The sequence below is a fragment of the Canis aureus genome, chromosome 30 (genome assembly GCF_053574225.1).
Source record: "Canis aureus isolate CA01 chromosome 30, VMU_Caureus_v.1.0, whole genome shotgun sequence".
NCBI lineage: Eukaryota > Metazoa > Chordata > Mammalia > Carnivora > Canidae > Canis > Canis aureus.
The window spans coordinates 12,809,251-12,827,521 of NC_135640.1; the positions used below are offsets into that span (position 1 = coordinate 12,809,251).

The window sequence follows — 18,271 nt, forward strand, 5'->3', positions numbered from 1 at the left end:
GAAATGGGATATCAGGAGGCAACATGGCAATGAAAATTCTTTACATGTAACACTTCCAAATCTATCAATGAGCCAGTAACTTATTTATTATTTCTTAAAGTATAAAGTGTACCCAATTCACATTCACTGTGATAACTTACATCTAGTGGGTACTTAGTGCTGTTTATTTGGCATCCTCTCATAAAATCCTCATGAAAGCTGATAGAGTGGGCTTTATTATCTGTATTTTGCAATTGAGGAAACTGAGTCAGAGAAAGCTTATAGCAATTTTCCTGGTTTGCCACAGTTATCAGATCCAGAGAAGCTAGTGTCTATTCTCAGTTGCCTCCCATACCAAGGTAGGGGTTATCCATAGTAAGCTTCATGTATTATTAATAATTGCAAAGTCAGCATTTATAAGCTTTAAAATTACCACAGTTATCCAATTAACCCATGGTTACTTATATAGCCCTTAGTGCTTCTCTTCAGGAGCAAGCTAATGAATTTCAGTATAAATGATTATACAAGTGGGAAACAAAGGTCATGAAAAAAATGGAACACTTCATAATAACTATTACATAAAGGGTTTTTTATTCCCCCAAAATCAATTTTAAAGATTGAAGTCCAGGCAACAGCCTGGGAGATTTTTATTCTAGTGCTATTCAGTTGGTTCTATAAAATTTTTAAAAACTGGTAATAATGGTATATCAATTTCTTAAGTATAATATTTTAATTTTACAGAGAACCATGCATATGTAGTAAAAATATAAAGACATGCCTGGGAATGATTTGCATCAACTTTAAGATGCTAGTTATCTCTGGGAAAGTAACCAGTGGAAAGAGTGAGGGATACAGCTAAGCTATATCTGTACATTTTTGTACATTTTTGTTTTTATTTAAAAAGAGGATATACTACAAAGGTGGCAAAAATTTAATAGTTATATATTTATGTTATATGTACATGAGTGTCTATTCTCTTTGTGTAGTTTTCTGCAAGTAGAAAATATTTCATAATTTGAGGTTACTGGGTTTAAAAAATTATTAACATTAATTTTTACAGAATTATTGCAGTTCTCCCAGATTCCATTACGTCACATGGCCTACTTGGTTATATGTTTTATGCTAGCATCTGCATTTTAGAAACGTTATGTAATAGAGCTTGGAGAAAGCACTCTAAATTGACATAGCTATGTTAACATAAAACCAAAAGAAAGAAGAAAAGATCTTTTGTCCAAGATTTAAATCTTGTAAAATATCTGTTTGATGTGCTGGGATTTTAATGTCCATTCAGGTCAGACATGACCTCAGTTTTTAAAGACTTAATCCAGAAACAAATGCCTGAGACGGATTTTTCTATTAAAAAAAAGAGAGAGAGAGACACTCTGATATACCTTAAGACCAAGAATATGAAGAGCTACATAAAACACCATGTCATTCTATTTATTATTTAAAATATATACAGTGTGTGATTCTTATGAGCACATGTTCATTCATTATCTTTTTTCAAATGCAATTTTAGATGTTTTCAACTTAAAAAGAACAAGTGGAGACACACAAAGTCCTTTCACAAAGAATCGTATGGAACAAAATTACCATTTCCAGAATAGGGATTTGCCAACGAAATCCTCATTAGTGACAATGTTCTAAAGAGAAGGATTCTCTTCAGACACTCACTCTATAATTTAACCAAGACACTATTCTGAACTAACCGGAGGTGAGACACCCACATCTTTTAGTGCACTCGTAGTTCTTTTCAGTTTTAACCTATTTCTTTTTTATGTATTTCTAATCTTAAATTTCTATTAACAAACAGTAGTTATACAAGGAGAGAAACTTGTACAAAGAGAAATTCAGAATTGAACTCAATAATTAATGACTGTCTCTAAGATAAAAATGAGATAGAGAAGCTTCTAGAAACAAATCCTTCTATTACCATTTTATTGTAATTTAATACATTTCTCTGGTACTTAATTCAAATGGAAGTATTAGAATAACCATAGTAACTTTGTAAAAGCTGAATGGGCATTAGGGTTTTGTTATCAATGCTTAAAAGTGACTATAAAGGTGAACAAGTGAAATGCCGAGAAAAGTTAAAATGAGGCCACCTTCCAATTACAGAAGTGCACTTTTTTTTTTTTTTTTTACACAAGTAGCTATAACATTCTCATTATTTCTGCTGCCTTACAAAAATGAGGCATTTATACAAATGGATCTTGGAGTTTTCAATGCATGAAAGAAAAAAGTAGTTTATAAAAATTAGTTGTTTTTATCATTTATACTTCACTTAAATTTGCTTTGCAAGCAACTATCAGAATCAATCAATTTAACTAAAACCAAAGTTTTAGGGATTACTTAAACAGAACATGAAACGAAAATTCTATGGTATACTTTTTATATTGAGCCAACATTCTCACATATAGCAAGGAATTATTTGATTGTTTTATCAGAAATTACATTGCTTTTTAATAGACACCTGTATTATACAGCTAAAACAAATTTTTTGGCAAGTTAGGGAAGATCTAACATTAAGTTTTTATTTTGATTCCAGTTAATACGCAGTGTTATATTAGTTTCAGATGTGCAATACAATGATTCAACAGTGCCATACGTCACCCGGTGCTCATCACAAGTGCCCTCTTTAATCCCCATAATTTATTTAACCCATCCATCCAAACACCTCCTCTCTGGTAACCATCAGTTTGTTCTCTATAGTTGAGTCTGTTTCTTGACCTCTCTCTCTTTCTCTTTTTTTCCTTTACTCACTTATTTTGTTTCTTAAATTCCACATGTGAGTAAAATTATATGTTATCTTCCTCTGACTTATTTCACTTAACGTTATACTCTATAGCTCTATCCATGTCATTGCAAATTGCAGTATCTCATTCCTTTTTATGGCTGAATAATATTCCAATATATAAGTATATATATATATATATATATATATATATATATATATATATATATTTCTTTATCCATTCATCAATCAATGGACACTTGGGCTGCTTTCACAATTTGGCTATTGTAAATAATGTATTGTAAATAATGCTGCAATAAGCATAGGGCTGCATATATCTTTTTGAATTACTGTTTTTGTATTCTTTGGGCAAATATCAAGTAGTGTGATTGCTGGCGCATAGGGAAGTTCTATTTTTAACTTTTTGAGGAAACACCATACTGTTTTCCAGACTGGCTGCACCAGTTTTCATTTCCACCAATAGTGCACGAGTGTTCCTTCTACTCCACATCCTCACCAATACCTGTTGTTTCTTGTGTTGTTGATTTTAGCCATTCTGACAGGTGTGAGGTGATACCTTATTGTAGTTTTGATTTGCATTTCCCTGATCATAGGCAATGATGAACATCTTATGTGTCTGTTGGCCATCTGTATGTCTTCTTTGCAAAAATGTCTATTCATGTGTTCTGCCCATTTTTTCATTGGATTCTTGATTTTTTGAGTGTTGAATTTTATCAATTTTTTATACTTTTTACATATCAACCCTTTACCAAATGTCATTTGCAAATACCTTCTCCCATTACATAGGTTGCCTTTTAGCTGTGTTTCCTTTGCTGTGCAGAAGCTTTTTTTTTTTTTTTTTTTGCAGAAGCTTTTTATTTTGATGTTGTCCTGATATTTTATTTTTCCTTTCTCTTGCCTCAGGAGACATATTTACTTCATCTTCTGTCAATGAAGTTACTGCTTTTGTTTTCTTCTAGGATTTTTATGGTTTCTTGCCTCATATTTAGGTCTTTAATCCATGTTGAATTTATTTCTGTGTATGGTGTAAGAAAGTGGTACAGTTTCTTTCTTTTGCATGTTGCTGTTCAGTTTCCCAATATCATTTGTTGAAGAGACTGTCTTATTCCCATTGGAAATTATTTTTTGCTTTTTTGAAGATTAATTCGTTTCTGGGTTTTCTAACCTGTTCCATTGATCTACTTGTCTATTTTTGTGCCACTACCATACTGCCTTGATCACTTCAGCTTTATTATAGAATTGAAGTCTGAAATTGTGATGCCACCAGGTTCGCTTTTCTTTTTTTAAGATTGCTTTGACCATTTGGGTCTTTTGTGGTTCCATACGAATTTTTGGATTGTTTGTTCTAGTTCTGGGGAAAATGCTGTTCAGTTTTATTTTTTGAATTTGAAATTGCTTTAGCTCTTCATTTTGGCCAAATGATAATTTACAAAGAAATGTTAAAAACTACTAAGGGTGCTACAAATGTGTGGATTAATAAGCTTCATTAAACTAAGCAATTCAAAACTGTCAACTGATTTCTAAAAATTACCTATATTGAACACTTAAAGATCACAAAAGTAATACACTCATTTTTTTTAAAAAAGCACAAAATAAAGACAAAATCAAAACCCAACATTTAGGATGCAAGTAGTTCTCATTATGCACCTGTACCTCCTGTTATCATACTGAACAAAATCCACGTAAAAGAATTCAACCATAAAAAAAAAAAAAAGAATTCAACCACACACAAATATACAAAAAAACTAGCGTAAAATGCCATTAAAATTGAAAAGGAAGTAAGTTTTTTTTAAATAAACTACAATTTGGGATAAGTAATTTATGTTATGTTCAATAAAATTATGTTTGAAGCTCTGTTCTAACTTGAATGATGCATCAAGCACCAAATCCAACACAATTTTTCTGAAAAACATTGTGCAATGACAAGATATGGACTTCATCATTTCACATTTGATTTTACCAGAATTTTCATATTCTTTGTGTAGAATCCATCTAGTCATACTTATAGAGTTCCTCATCCTCAACCTTTAACTTGTTGATCTCTGAAAAAAAAATCTCATCTGTCAATGTTTTTCTGTGAAATATAAACCATTCTCCAATAACATTTTCATGGAAATTTCTCCTTTTGTTAGGTTCTTGTATCTATGGTAAAATATGTGTTGTTTTTGCTTTGGATTATTGGATTAGCTGAGGCGGATCTTTAAAGACTGACTCAATGAGTGGAGATAAGTGCTAGATGGAAGTGGGGTGGGATGTTTGAGAGGAATAGATCTATAACTGATGACTTTGTAAGCGGATATATTACTGTTATAACATCATTCACTTTCCCATGCAACTTCAGTACTTTGTGTACTCAGATAATGAATATGAGGATGATAAGTACTTGCAATTTGTACTTCTTGTGTTTTGGTGTATGTATACTGTGTTTTAACTTTTTTCATTTTTTAATCCATGCAGACTGTTTGTAACCAAATTTTTCTACATTATCATGAACATTTTAATGATGTAGTACATCATTCAATCCAGTACTTACTCAGAAGTAGTCTAATTAAAATTGAACGTGGGGGCAGCCCGGTGGCTCAGCGGTTTAGCGCCACCTTCAGCCCAGGGCCTGATCCTGGAAACCCGGTAAGAAGTCCACGTTGGGCTCCCTGCATGGAGCCTGCTTCTCCCTCTGCCTGTGTCTCTGCCTCTCTCTCTCTCTCTCTCCCTCTCTCTCTCTCTGTGTGTGTGTGTGTGTGTCTCTCATGAATAAGTAAATAAAATCTTTTAAAAAATTATAAATAAATAAATAAATAAAGTTGAACGTGGTTTTAGGAGTTAGCACTTGCTTAAGACTTTGAGTCTTTGCAAAAATAATTCATTCTTGAGTAATGAATGCACTAAACCCAGTTCATTGTTGATTTAAGTTCATAATACATGAATAAAATAAAAGTCTGTAGTTCAGGGGGATCCCTGGGTGGCTCAGCGGTTTGGCGCCTGCCTTTGACCCAGGGCGGGATCCTGGGGTCCCGCGATCGAGTTCCATGTCAGGCTCCCGGCATGGAGCCTGCTTCTCCCTCTGCCTGTGTCTCTGCACCTCTCTCTCTCTCTCTCTATGTCTATGTCTATCATGAATAAATAAAATCTTTTTTTTAAAAAAAAGTCTGTAGTTCAAAGACTGTCCCATATTATCAAAATAGAATTGTCTTATTTTCTCATGCAGTGTTAGTGTACTGAAAGAAAAACTATTCAAAGCAATTAAGGTTCATTAAAAATGTTGCTAATTTAATGAAACTCTGAGAATGTGACATCGCAATAATAAAAATGAGTTGTACTAGGAGATTCTAATATAAAATTTACAGCTTTATGTTTCCCAGAGGGAGCTCATAAATGGTAAATATAGTAAATCTCTGATTTATAGGCTTTAGGAAACCTCTTAACTAGCAAAACAAAGAAACTGTCTTTTCCCTTATATGGCAAGTGTTTTATTTTTTATTTTTCAAGTAGAATATTTGCTTTTTTAAAAAGAAACAATTGTTAGAACTGTATTTTCTTCAGCTAGTCAAGTTGCTTTAATTTTGAGCAAGGCATTCATCTATGTGAATAGGAACTCTGTTACCATAACTAGATTTATAAGATTTCCCAGGATAATGAAGGACTTTCCATATATATAACCTTACTTCATATTTAACAAGAACAAAACAAGTAGAAATTAGAATCCAAGCTAAGACTTCTAGAAACCCTCAGCAACTGGCAGAGGCAATCCCGCCTACAAAAATAAATGTTTCCCAGAGCCATATACACAGCAGGAGGTCTATAAATACCAATTGATGGCCATAACCAACATCACTGAGATTGGTTGACATCTTTCAGTCTAATGGTATGTAACTGTGTGATGTACTCTTTCCACCACATAAATGTTACACTGAGACTTTTTTCAATCCCCTTTACTCTTTCTTCCACAAATCTTGTTTCTAAGTTGGACAAAACAATGCATAAATATGATTATTTTAACAATATCAGTGTTAATATAAATTTAGGAAGCATGCTTCCTTTATTACTACTCATAGTAGGCATGGAATTCATAATATAAATTTAATATGTGCAATCCAAATTGGATCTAATACTTAGTTTTTTCACCTAGAGGTAAATTGGACTTGCCAGGTTGCCTGATTGCTCTCCAGAATGGCTACTCCTGAGAAGTTCATGAATTTGCCAGTCTACGAGATGTATAACCATATTATACCATTCAATTTTCATTTCTTTTATTATTAACACGTTGAAGTATCACTTTATATGCAAAGATCTTTTGGGATTCCTCTTCTATAAATTGACTGATTATGTACATTGTTCATTTCTCATGTCATCACCCTTTCCCTGTTGATTTTCAGGAGTTCTTTATTGATTTTACATATTTCAGATATCTTTTCCCTTTAATCATTTGTCTGTTTTCTTTATCCATGGTGTCTTAAACAGAAATCCCTCATTTTCAGGGGCTCCTGGGTGGCTCAGTCAGTTAAGCATCTCCCTTTGGCTTAGGTCATGATCCCAGGGTCCTGGGATTGAACCCCACATTGGGCTCCCTGTTCAGCAGGGAGTCTCTCTGCCCCTGTAGCTTGTGTGCTCTCTCTTTCTCAAATAAATAATAAATAAAATCCTTTAAAAAAAGATATCCTTCATTTTCATATAAATCATAACATCTCATTTTACCATACAGTTTTGCTTTTAAATTAGTCACAAAAATAAGCTTCTACATTTTTTCTAATAACAGGTTTGCTTTTAATTTTGCTTTACAATGCATAATATGACCACTTTTATATAGTGTCTTATTTCTCTTCAGATAGTAAGTCATTTTTCTCCATCCCATCTACTAAAGCCATCTATGCTTTCTCCATTGGTAGCAACTTTTCACGATCATATCCCCATATATACATGGGCCTGCCTCTAAGCAGGCAGTTTTGTTACATTACATTTTTTACAGTTTACAGTTTTTGTTACATTACATTTGTTACATTACAATGTTTTGTTACATCAATCTATACATCTGTTCTTGCACCAGTACCACACTGATTTCATTAATATGGCTTTGTAGTAGCCCTTCAAATAGGATAGGGCAAGGGTATGATTGCCTTTGTAGGTCATTCCCATCCAAGAACATGGATTGTGTCTATATTAATTAAGATATTCTAGTAATATGACTTTGAGCTAAGTGACTTCTCTAAGGCTTAGAATGATGTTAACAGTATCTAATTCATGTGGTTGTGTGAAAATTAAAGGATGATCACGGAAGCCTATCACTTTACAAGTGACAAGTGCATTGTAAATATCAAATAAATGTTAACAATAAGAATTGATCATTTTAAAAAATCAGAAGCTATTAAAAATAAATAAAAATAAATAAATTTCAAAAAAAAACACAAAAAAGAGAAGGTCCTATAATTAGGTTTCTGCTCTCATTAGGGGACAGAGATAATCTATAGAACATTGCAATTATACATTTATTTTACTCCAATAATATCCAGTACAAACATTGGATTTATTTATGAGTGAAGACAACTTGAAAAATAAATTTTCAAGTGTTATGTCCTTATTTATTACTTCCAGAAATAGCCTAACTTCATGTAAAATGGTTTCAACTAACCTGTTTTACTTGACCAGCACTAGGTTGGCATACTTTTTAAATTGAATATTACACTGTTTTTCAAATAACATGACCATGAAAAAGTTTAGAATTCTTCAAAGAGACAATCTAGATTTCCACAAATAGAGAAGACAAACTTGTCCCTAGTCTCACTGTTCTTTTCAAATGAATGGTTATTGACATGGGCTTCCACACCCAGGACCTGCTCCAGGCCAATAAATCAGAATCCCCAGGGGTGGAAGACATACACTGATATTCTTGTTTTAAAATTTCCACTAGATGATTCTAATGTTCCAAAAACGTAGAGAACCACTGTTTTTGTGGGAGGTTCAGGCCACAGTCTTCCTTCTTGTCACATCAAAGTCTTAGGCTTGGGGCAGCCCTGGTGGCTCAGCAGTTTAGTGCTGCCTTCAGCCCAGGGCCTGATCCTGGAGACCTGGGATTGAGTCCCATGTCTGGGTCCCTGCATGGAGCCTGCTTCTCCCTCTGCCTGTGTCTCTGCCTCTCTCTCTCTCTCTCTCTCTCTCTCTCTCTGTGTCTCTCATGAATAAATAAGATGTTAAAAAAAAAATAGTCTTAGGCTTGCAGCCAAGGTGAATCACTGACCAAATGTCCAGTTTATTAAATTAAAATGCAATTTGATTTATTCTTGTCCTTCATTTTCTTTAAATAAGGCAGAATGCCCTAGCTAAAACCAGTAAATAATTTGCTTCAATGATAATTAAGTCAGAGAAAGCCTGATCCTCATATTTATTAAATGTGATTATTAATTATATAATTTGAATATATACATGAATATGTTTGTATATATACATATATTCTTTCTTCTTGGATGATTTTTTTTTAAAGATTTTATTTATTTATCCATAAGAGACACAGAGAGGCAGAGACATAGCCAGAGGGAGAAGCAGGCCCCCTGCAAGGAACCTGATGGGAGACTCTATCCCAGAACACTGGGATCATGCCCTGAGCCAAAGGCAGACGCTCAACCACTGAGCCACCCAGGTGCCCCATTGGATGAGGTTTTGTAAAAGACTTCATATGTGATAAAGGTGATAGAATTATACTTAATAATTCTGGATATTTCATACTATTGGGAGAAATAATGTTTACTCTGAGTTCACTATTTTTAGGGGGATTTTGGTGTGTGTTGGTGGAAATATATAAAGATGGAAGAACATTTAGCAAATTCATAGAGCTAGTTGTATTTGTAAACTGCTGACTCAACAAAAAGCATCCATTTGGGTTTTTTTAAAGATTTTATTTACTTATTCATGAGAGGCACAGAGAGAGAGGCAGAGACACAGGCAGAGGGAGAAGTAGGCTCCATGCTGGGAGCCCAACATGGGACGCGATCCCTGGTCTCCAGGATCAAGTGGAGGCAGCACTAAACCACTGAGCCACCCAGGCTGTCCAAGCATCCATTTGTTTAAGCTAAAGTCAGCCTTCATTTATTACAGTAATTACTGCTTTTCAACTGGAGATAATGTGCTTGATTTCCCAAGTATGTGGGAACTCTATCTCCTACAAGTCACCAAGCCTCAGTCAATAGTACAAAAATTGACTTCAGACCAAGGCCTAAGGTATACTTATGAATTTACTAGTAGCTCATTCCTGTTTGTGGATATTAGTCCATATTCATTTTTCAGCTGTGCCTTATTTTCTTTCTCTTTTTTGATATTCAGATTAAAGGATGTGTATGTGGGTGCCTGGGTGGCTTAGTCAGTTAAGCATCTGCCTTTGGGTTCAGGTCATGGGTCCTAGGATCCAGGCCCGCATACCTCCCTGCTTATCCCTCTCCCTGCTTCCCACTTGTGCTCTCTTGCTATCTCTCTGTCTCACTCTCTATCTCAAATAAGTAAATAAAATCTTTTAAAAAATAAAATGAAAGATATATACATAAACATAAAAGCTTAACTTTGCTAAGTTTGATAAGCTGCTATTAGCATATGCAAACCATGCACTAATGTAATTAGATTTAATTGGAGTTTTTGTTTTCCATTAAATTCAGTCAAACATGTGCTCTGCTTTCATTACATAACAAATAATTTGTTTTACTGAATCTTTCACTTTCTGTCTTCTGGTTTGAGAATCATGTTAGGATGACCTCTCTGGTAATTTACTTTTGAGTTTTCCTGTTGTTTTATCATCAAACACATATAAGATTTTATCCCAAGCCACTAGGAATTTATAGCTAATAATTTTATACACAGACACAGTTAATCATTCTTAATTAGAAGAATCATAAAAAGCTCTTTGAAAGAAAACCTGAAAATAATACCATAAATAATGAAATAATTTTAATAATTTGTCAAGAGAAAAATAGCACAAATAATTTCTATGTGCTTGTCTCTTTGGACGTATACATCTGCGTTAGTGACATTTGTCAACACACACCAGACAATTGACATCTGTCAAAGTGGAAGAAAAACACTAAAGATCTGCCAACTCCTGTTTAAATTTTATTTTGTGTCAACCAACCCTTGCCACAAATTTGCAACTGTCATGTTTTTAATAATTTGTTTTATAATCTTAAAAGTGATATAACTAAAAATGATTCATATAAATTTGACAAGCAGAATATTTGGAATATCTAGTGATTACTTCCTAGAAGGGTTAAATAACATCTTTACCTTGTCTATGTGTTTCATGGCTGTAATTTATGATATTTAATCAGCTTGATTTTACTCTTGTGATTGAAAATCTTGGACTCTCAGAGCTTTCTGCTGATGGTTTGAGCTGTGGTTACATCACATAAGCATGACACTGTGATTAGAGTTATAATCTTATATTTGCAGACCTCCAAGTAAAACACAATCTCTCAGCTGAAAATTGGTAGATTTGAAAACAAGAAAAAGAGAAGAAAATCATCTAGGTTATAAAATTGTTCACATTTTGCACCTGAAAATGGTATCTATTTTTACTTGGCATCATACACTTTCAATGAAAAGCACTAATCCTAAGGAATAAATGCTGAAATATTATCTATTTATATACACTTTTATAGCCAGTTACAATCAATATGTATATACATATGCACACACAAATACTGATAAACATTATTAAGGAAAAAAGATTCAATAATGGTGTTGACGTTAGGTAGGTCAAAGCTCTGACTACATCCCCTAGAGTGTAATGAGATCAGCTTCAATTAAATGCAAACTCTGTGAGCTGAGCAATATATTGGTTCACATGAAACTTGTTTTACAAACCTCATTTGCATTTATTGACATTTTGTCGAATCATGCTTTAAAACTTAAATCCTAACATGACTGCACTCTTCTAAAATATTTAGATTCAAGCAAATGAATCTTACCCAGAAATCATGCTACATTGAATTCCCTACATATTTTTGGGGTTTGTACAGCCTAGGCAACATTGTGGGAATATTTACCATTCTTAATGTTATACTATTTACAGATATCCCAGCTTTAAAATACACACATACTGAAGCTATTTCTTTCCTTTCAGATTCTTGTGATTCTCAGATTAACAGAGCTCTGCCAAGAGTAAAACCCTAAAGAATAACTCTGAGGATCAGAGCCTTAAGCAGAAGCAAGTAGAATAGCATGGAGCTCCAAGGCAAAAAACAAAACAAAACAAAAACAGTGAGGATCTCTGAGATTCTGGTGGGAGAAGCAACCTGTAGGCAGGTGGCAGATTCATGATTAATTCAGCTAAAGTTAATCATGCTCTTGTTCAGTAACTTCCTCAAATTGCCATATCGCATCATTTTTATAAACTTAAAATTTTGTTCACAGTGACTCACACAACATAGGTACTACATCATGATTTACTAATAGAATTTGCACTGTCTCTCCCCGTGGGATTTGGTGGAGCCCATTTTATTGCTATATTTGTTCCCAAACGTGGCTTGGCCACCAAATTTGTCTCCTAATTCATGAATGTCATTAGGCCGGTTTCTTATGAGCTGTATTGATCTCCATTCTCCAAAGTGTTCTCAGGTGCCAGAGTCTGCATTTTAAAAAGAGTTTTGGTTTCCAATCATGGTGAAGCTCTTTCTTCCATTGCCCCTGGAAGCTGCTTTATCCGTTTAATACAGAAACACCTTCAATATATACCTCAACCATCTGCTAGATTGGCATGGTGCCTGATAACAAAAAAAGGACCACCCCCTCTTCTTTGCCATAGGTACTGAACCCTCAGTTTATCCAATCAGCTTTCAAAATCCTGTAAATTATAGATTATCCTGAAAGTAATCTCTCTTCTGTTCAAGAACAAAGCAGTGGTGCCTCAAGCTTCTTTTCAAAGGGACCCATCTGCTAATTAAGAGTTCAAACAATAGTCTTATCTCAAAGTCTTCCCGTCAAACTGGCCTTCTGTTTAAACCCAGGAAATATCTTTATTACAGACCTTCCTAGAATACATAAGGATCAGATGACCACAAAAGCCCACAATCCCCAGAACATGGTTTCAAATAGATGTTTGAAGACTTAGTGAACACTTCTTATTTGTCACTTAACATAAATTATTTCCACTTACTGAGCAAAAGTCAGGCTTAATTTAGATAGGATCATGTGAATTCATATCATGGATCCTTTCAAGAAGAAAGAGATTTATTCACTCTGCAGTTTCTTTATTGATTCTTGTGCTCTTGGGCCAGCTAAATTTAGCTTCGTAAGCTATTCACTTGTCTCCATCTTGATGAGAGCAGTATGGAAAAATGGGAATGTGGTTTAGGAAAAAATAAATAAATAAAATTTTGGTAACACAGACTTACATTTAAATTGATTACACTACCAAAAGACAAAAGAAGTTAGAGAAGATAACTTCTCTACGAAAGGGTAACATAACTATCTCAAAAGGATAGTGTGTGTGTGTGTTAACTGAAATTGTACTTTTAAAGTATCTAGCATAGTGCCTGGCAGTTAATAGGCATTCAATGTTAGTAATTATCCATCACCTTTTGACTAAAAACAATGATGGTGCCTAAATGTGTGTGGTGGTGGTCTGCAATTTTTGTATTTCCCTAATTGTTACTGCCTGTTTCTCAATATTGGAACAGCAAGGCTTTATAAGATTGAATAAATTTGTCTTGGCCACACATTCATCTTTCCCTTTAAGACTTTTTTTTAAAGATTTTATTTATTTGTTTGTTTGTTTGTTTATTTATTTATTTATGAGAGACACAGAGAGAGAGGCAGAGACATAGGCAGAGGGAGAAGCAGGCTCCTCGCAGTGAGCCTGATGCGGGACTCGGTCCCCAGACCCAGGATCACACCCTGAGCTGAAGGCAGATGCTCAAACACTGAGCTACCCAGGCATCCTCCTTTAAGATTTTTTTAAATCCATTTTTATTTGTTTTTTTTTTCCTAGTTCTATTGAGATATAATGACACACAGCACTGTATATAAGATTCAGGTGCGCAACATAATTTGACTTCTTACGTACATTGTGATGAGACAAGCCCAGTAAGTTTAGTTAAGATCCATCATCTCCTATAGGTATAAAATAAGGGGAAAAATAATATGATGAGAACTCTTAGGATGTTCTCTCATAACAATTCCCATATATGCCATACAGCAGTGATGGCTATAGTCATCATATCGTATATTGCAGCTCTAGTATTTATTTATCTTGTAACAGGGAGTTTGTGCCTTTTGACCAACTTCTTCCAATTATCCCTCCCTAGGTCTCGATTACATTTTTCTTTTTAAGATTCAACATATAAATAAAATCAAACAGTATTTGTATTTCTCTGACTTATTTCACTTAGCATAATGCCTTCAAGATCCATCCATGTTACTACAAATGGCAGGATAGCCTCCTTTTTTTTTTAATAATAAATTTATTTTTTATTGGTGCTCAATTTGCTAACATACAGAATAACACCGAGTGCTCATCCCGTCAAGTGCCCCCCTCAGTGCCCACCACCCAGTCACCCCCACCCCCCGCCCTCCTCCCCTTCCACCACTCCTAGTTCGTTTCCCAGAGTTAGGAGTCTTACATGTTCTGTCTCCCTTTCTGATATTTCCTACCCATTTCTTCTCCCTTCCCCTCTATTCCCTCTCACTATTATTTATATTCCCCAAATGAATGAGACCATATAATGTTTGTCCTTCTCCGATTGACTTACTTCACTCAGCATAATACCCTCCAGTTCCATCCACATTGAAGCAAATGGTGGGTATTTGTCGTTTCTAATGGCTGAGTAATATTCCATTGTATACATAAACCACATCTTCTTTATCCATTCATCTTTCGATAGACACCGAGGCTCCTTCCACAGTTTGGCTATTGTGGACATTGCTGCTAGAAACATCAGGGTGCAGGTGCCCAGGCGTTTCATTGCATCTGTATCTTTGGGGTAAATCCCCAGCAGTGCAATTGCTGGGTCGTAGGGCAATAGCCTCCTTTTTAATGGCTGGATAATACCCCATTATACAGGTCTTCTGTGACTTACAATGGGATAACATCCCAGTAAATCTATCGCAAGTTAAAAATTTGGTAAGTTAAAAATGCACTTAATATATCTAACCTACTAAACATCATAGATTAGCCTAGCCCACCTTAAATGTGCTCAGAATACTTGCACTAGCCTATAATAGGGCAGGTTCATGTAACACAAAGACTACTTTATAATGAAATATTGCTCAGCTCAAGTAATCTATTGAATAATATACTGAAAGTGAAAAACACTATGGGTATAGAATGCTTGCAAGTGTATCAGTTGCTTACCCTCATGATCCTGTGACTGACTTGGAGCTGCAGCTTGCTGCCAGCATCATAAGAGAGGATGGGACCAAATATCACTAACCTGAAAAAATATAAAAATTCAAAATTTCTACTGAATATATATTTTTACCATCGTAAAGTTGAAAACTCACAAGTTGAACTATCATAACTTGGGACCATCCAATATATAGACCACACATTCTTTATCAATTCATCCATTGCTAGACTCTTAGGCTGTTTCCATGTTTAAAACTTAAAACTCATGGTATTTTTCCCCCTGTGCTTCATGCAGCCCAGCAGCCCAGAATCTAATATAGGCTCTAGTTCACCTGCCATCATATTTAATTACCTCTTTCTAATTCATTCCCTTTCCTCTACAGGGACAGAGTCAAGAATGCATGTAAATGAAAAACAAAAAAACAAAAAACAAAAACAAAAAAAGAATACATGTAAATGAGTTATTTCTTTCTCTCAGTATACATGCTGCCCAGTCAAAACTATCTTCATCAGATATTTGGGGAGTTAGGGTAGTTATTAAGTTTCAGGGTGATGAATATATCTAGTGATGAATATATATATACACACACAAGTCAAATTTCACTCTGCTGACTCCTACTTCAGTGTTACCTCCATTAAATCAAAACATTTTGTTATATGAAATAAACTTATCATCTCCCATTACAGAAATTATTCTCATTAACAAATGAAAAAAAAATTCATCATCTTCAAAAGTAATTATAATATGGTGACTTGTATAAATCCAAAATTAACTTTTTCTAAGCTAGAAACCAAGCCAGACATTGAGTTGCAGATTTTCAAATTTCTGTCCCTTTTGTCCTTCTCATTTCTCGTCTAGAATGGCCTTTCTCTTCTTTTTTTTTTTTTTTTTAAGATTTTATTTTTTCATGAGAGACACAGAGAGAGAGAGAGGCAGAGACACAGGCAGAGGGAGAAGCAGGCTCCATGCAGGGAGCCTGATGTGGGACTTGATCCCAGGTCTCCCGGATCAAACCCTGAGCTGAAGGTGGTGCCAAACCACTGAGCCACCTGGGCTGCCCAGCCTTTCTCTTCAATTCTGTGTCAGTGTCATCTCATCGAGATTTTACCCGACTTGCTCCAAGAAGATCGTGTTTTGCCTTCCACAGGGCACTCAGGTGGCCTGTTTATAACACACATCACATAATTGTTAGGTTACCTATCTGTCTTCCTTACATTTCCTAACGGTTGCACCCCTGGGATAAGGCTAGGTCTTATTTTTTTTATGTGCACAACATATAAGACAGTGATTGGTGCTGAGTATTTCATTTATTTCATTGAATCTAAAGCAAAAAAAAAAAAAAAAGTACAAGCATACCTTGAAAAGAGTACAACATAGAGGCAGAAAAAGGGCATTTCCTTTGTATTTGTATAAGAGTCTTTTTTTTAAAGAGTTTATTTATTTATTCATGAGACACATAGAAAGAAAGGCAGAGACACAGGCAGAGGGAGAAGCAGGCTCTCTGCAGGAGCCTGATGTGGGACTCGATCCTAGGACCCCGGAATCACGACATGAGTCAAAGGCAGATGCTCTCTTAACAGCCATCTATGAAAAGCCCACAGCAAATATCATTCTCAATGGGGAAACACTGAGAGCCTTTCCCCTAAGATCAGAAACACGATAGGGATGTCCACTCTCACCACTGCTATTCAACATAGTACTGGAAGTCCTAGCCTCAGCAATCAGACAACAAAAAGAAATAAAAGGCATTCAAATTGGCAAAGAAGAAGTCAGACTCTCCCTCTTTGCAGATGACATGATACTGTACTTAGAAAACCCAAAAGACTCCACTCCAAGATTGGAACTCATACAGCAATTCGGCAGTGTGGCAGGATACAAAATCAATGCCCAGAAATCAGTGGCATTTCTATACACTAACAATGAGACTGAAGAAAGAGAAATTAAGGAGTCAATCCCATTTACAATTGCACCCAAAAGCATAAGATACCTAGGAATAAACCTAACCAAAGAGGTAAAAGATCTGTGCTCTAAAACCTATAGAACACCTGTGAAAGAAATTGAGGAAGACACAAAGAGATGGAAAAATATTCCATGCTCATGGACTAGAAGAATTAATATTGTGATAATGTCAATGCTACCCAGGGCAATTTACACATTCAATGCAATCCCTATCAAAATACCATGGACTTTCTTCAAAGAATTGGAACAAATATGATTTGTGTGGAATCAAGAAAGACCCTGAATAGCCAGGGGAATATTAAAAAAGAAAACCAGAGCCAGGGTCATCACAATGCTGGATTTCAAATTGTACTACAAAGCTGTGATCATCAAGACAGTGTGGTACTGGCACAAAAACAGACACATAGATCAGTGGAACAGAATAGAGAATCCAGAAATGGGCCCTCAACTCTATGGTCAACTAATATTCGACAAAGCAGGAAAGACTATCCCCTGGAAAAAGGACAGTCTCTTCAATAAATGGTGCTGGGAAAATTGGACAGCCTCGTGCAGAAGAATGAAACTAGACTGTTCTCTTACACCATACACAAAGATAAACTCAAAATGGATGAAATATCTAAATGTGAGATAAGAATCCATCAAAATCCTAGAGGAGAACACAGGCAACACCCTTTTTGAACTCAGCCACAGCAACTTCTTGCAAGATACATCTATGAAGGCAAGGGACACAAAAGCAAAAATGAACTATTGGGACTTAATCAAGATAAAAAGCTTCTGCACAGCAAAACAGTCAACAAAACTCAAAGACAACCTACAGAATGGGAGAAGATATTTGCAAATGACATAACAGATAAAGGGCTAGTACCAAAGATCTATAAAGAACTTATTAAACTCAACAGCCAAGAAACAAACAATCCAATCATGCAATGGGCAGAAGACATGAACAGAAATCTCACAGAGGAAGACATAGACATGGCCAACATGCACATGAGAAAATGCTCTGCATCACTTGCCATCAGGGAAATACAAATCAAAACCACAATGAGATCCCACCTCACACCAGTGAGAATAGGGAAAGTTAACAAGGCAGGAAACCACAAATGTTGGAGAGGATGTGGAGAAAGGGGAACCCTCTTTACTGTTGGTGGGAATGTGAACTGGTGCAGCCACTCTGGAAAACTGTGTGGAGGTTCTTCAAAGAGTTAAAAATAGATCTGCCCTACGACCCAGCAATTGCACTGCTGGGGATTTACAGGTGCAG

The 18,271-nt window shown here is 35.3% G+C and overlaps 1 protein-coding gene and 1 long non-coding RNA gene across 9 annotated transcripts in view; one reads left to right on the forward strand and one right to left on the reverse strand.

Annotated features, from left to right (window-relative positions):
• Positions 1 to 18,271, forward strand: part of ROBO1 (roundabout guidance receptor 1) — a 1,120,933-nt gene that overhangs the window by 626,217 nt on the left and 476,445 nt on the right. The window lies entirely within an intron of this gene.
• LOC144301733 (uncharacterized) overlaps positions 1 to 18,271 on the reverse strand; it is a 28,098-nt gene that overhangs the window by 4,099 nt on the left and 5,728 nt on the right. For all 3 annotated transcript variants that reach the window (XR_013368492.1, XR_013368491.1, XR_013368490.1), the window contains 4 exons: positions 15,057 to 15,135; positions 13,770 to 13,816; positions 12,861 to 13,018; positions 10,991 to 11,182 (listed from right to left, as the gene is read on the reverse strand). This is a non-coding gene — a long non-coding RNA (uncharacterized LOC144301733). The remainder of the gene's footprint in view (positions 1 to 10,990; positions 11,183 to 12,860; positions 13,019 to 13,769; positions 13,817 to 15,056; positions 15,136 to 18,271) is intronic.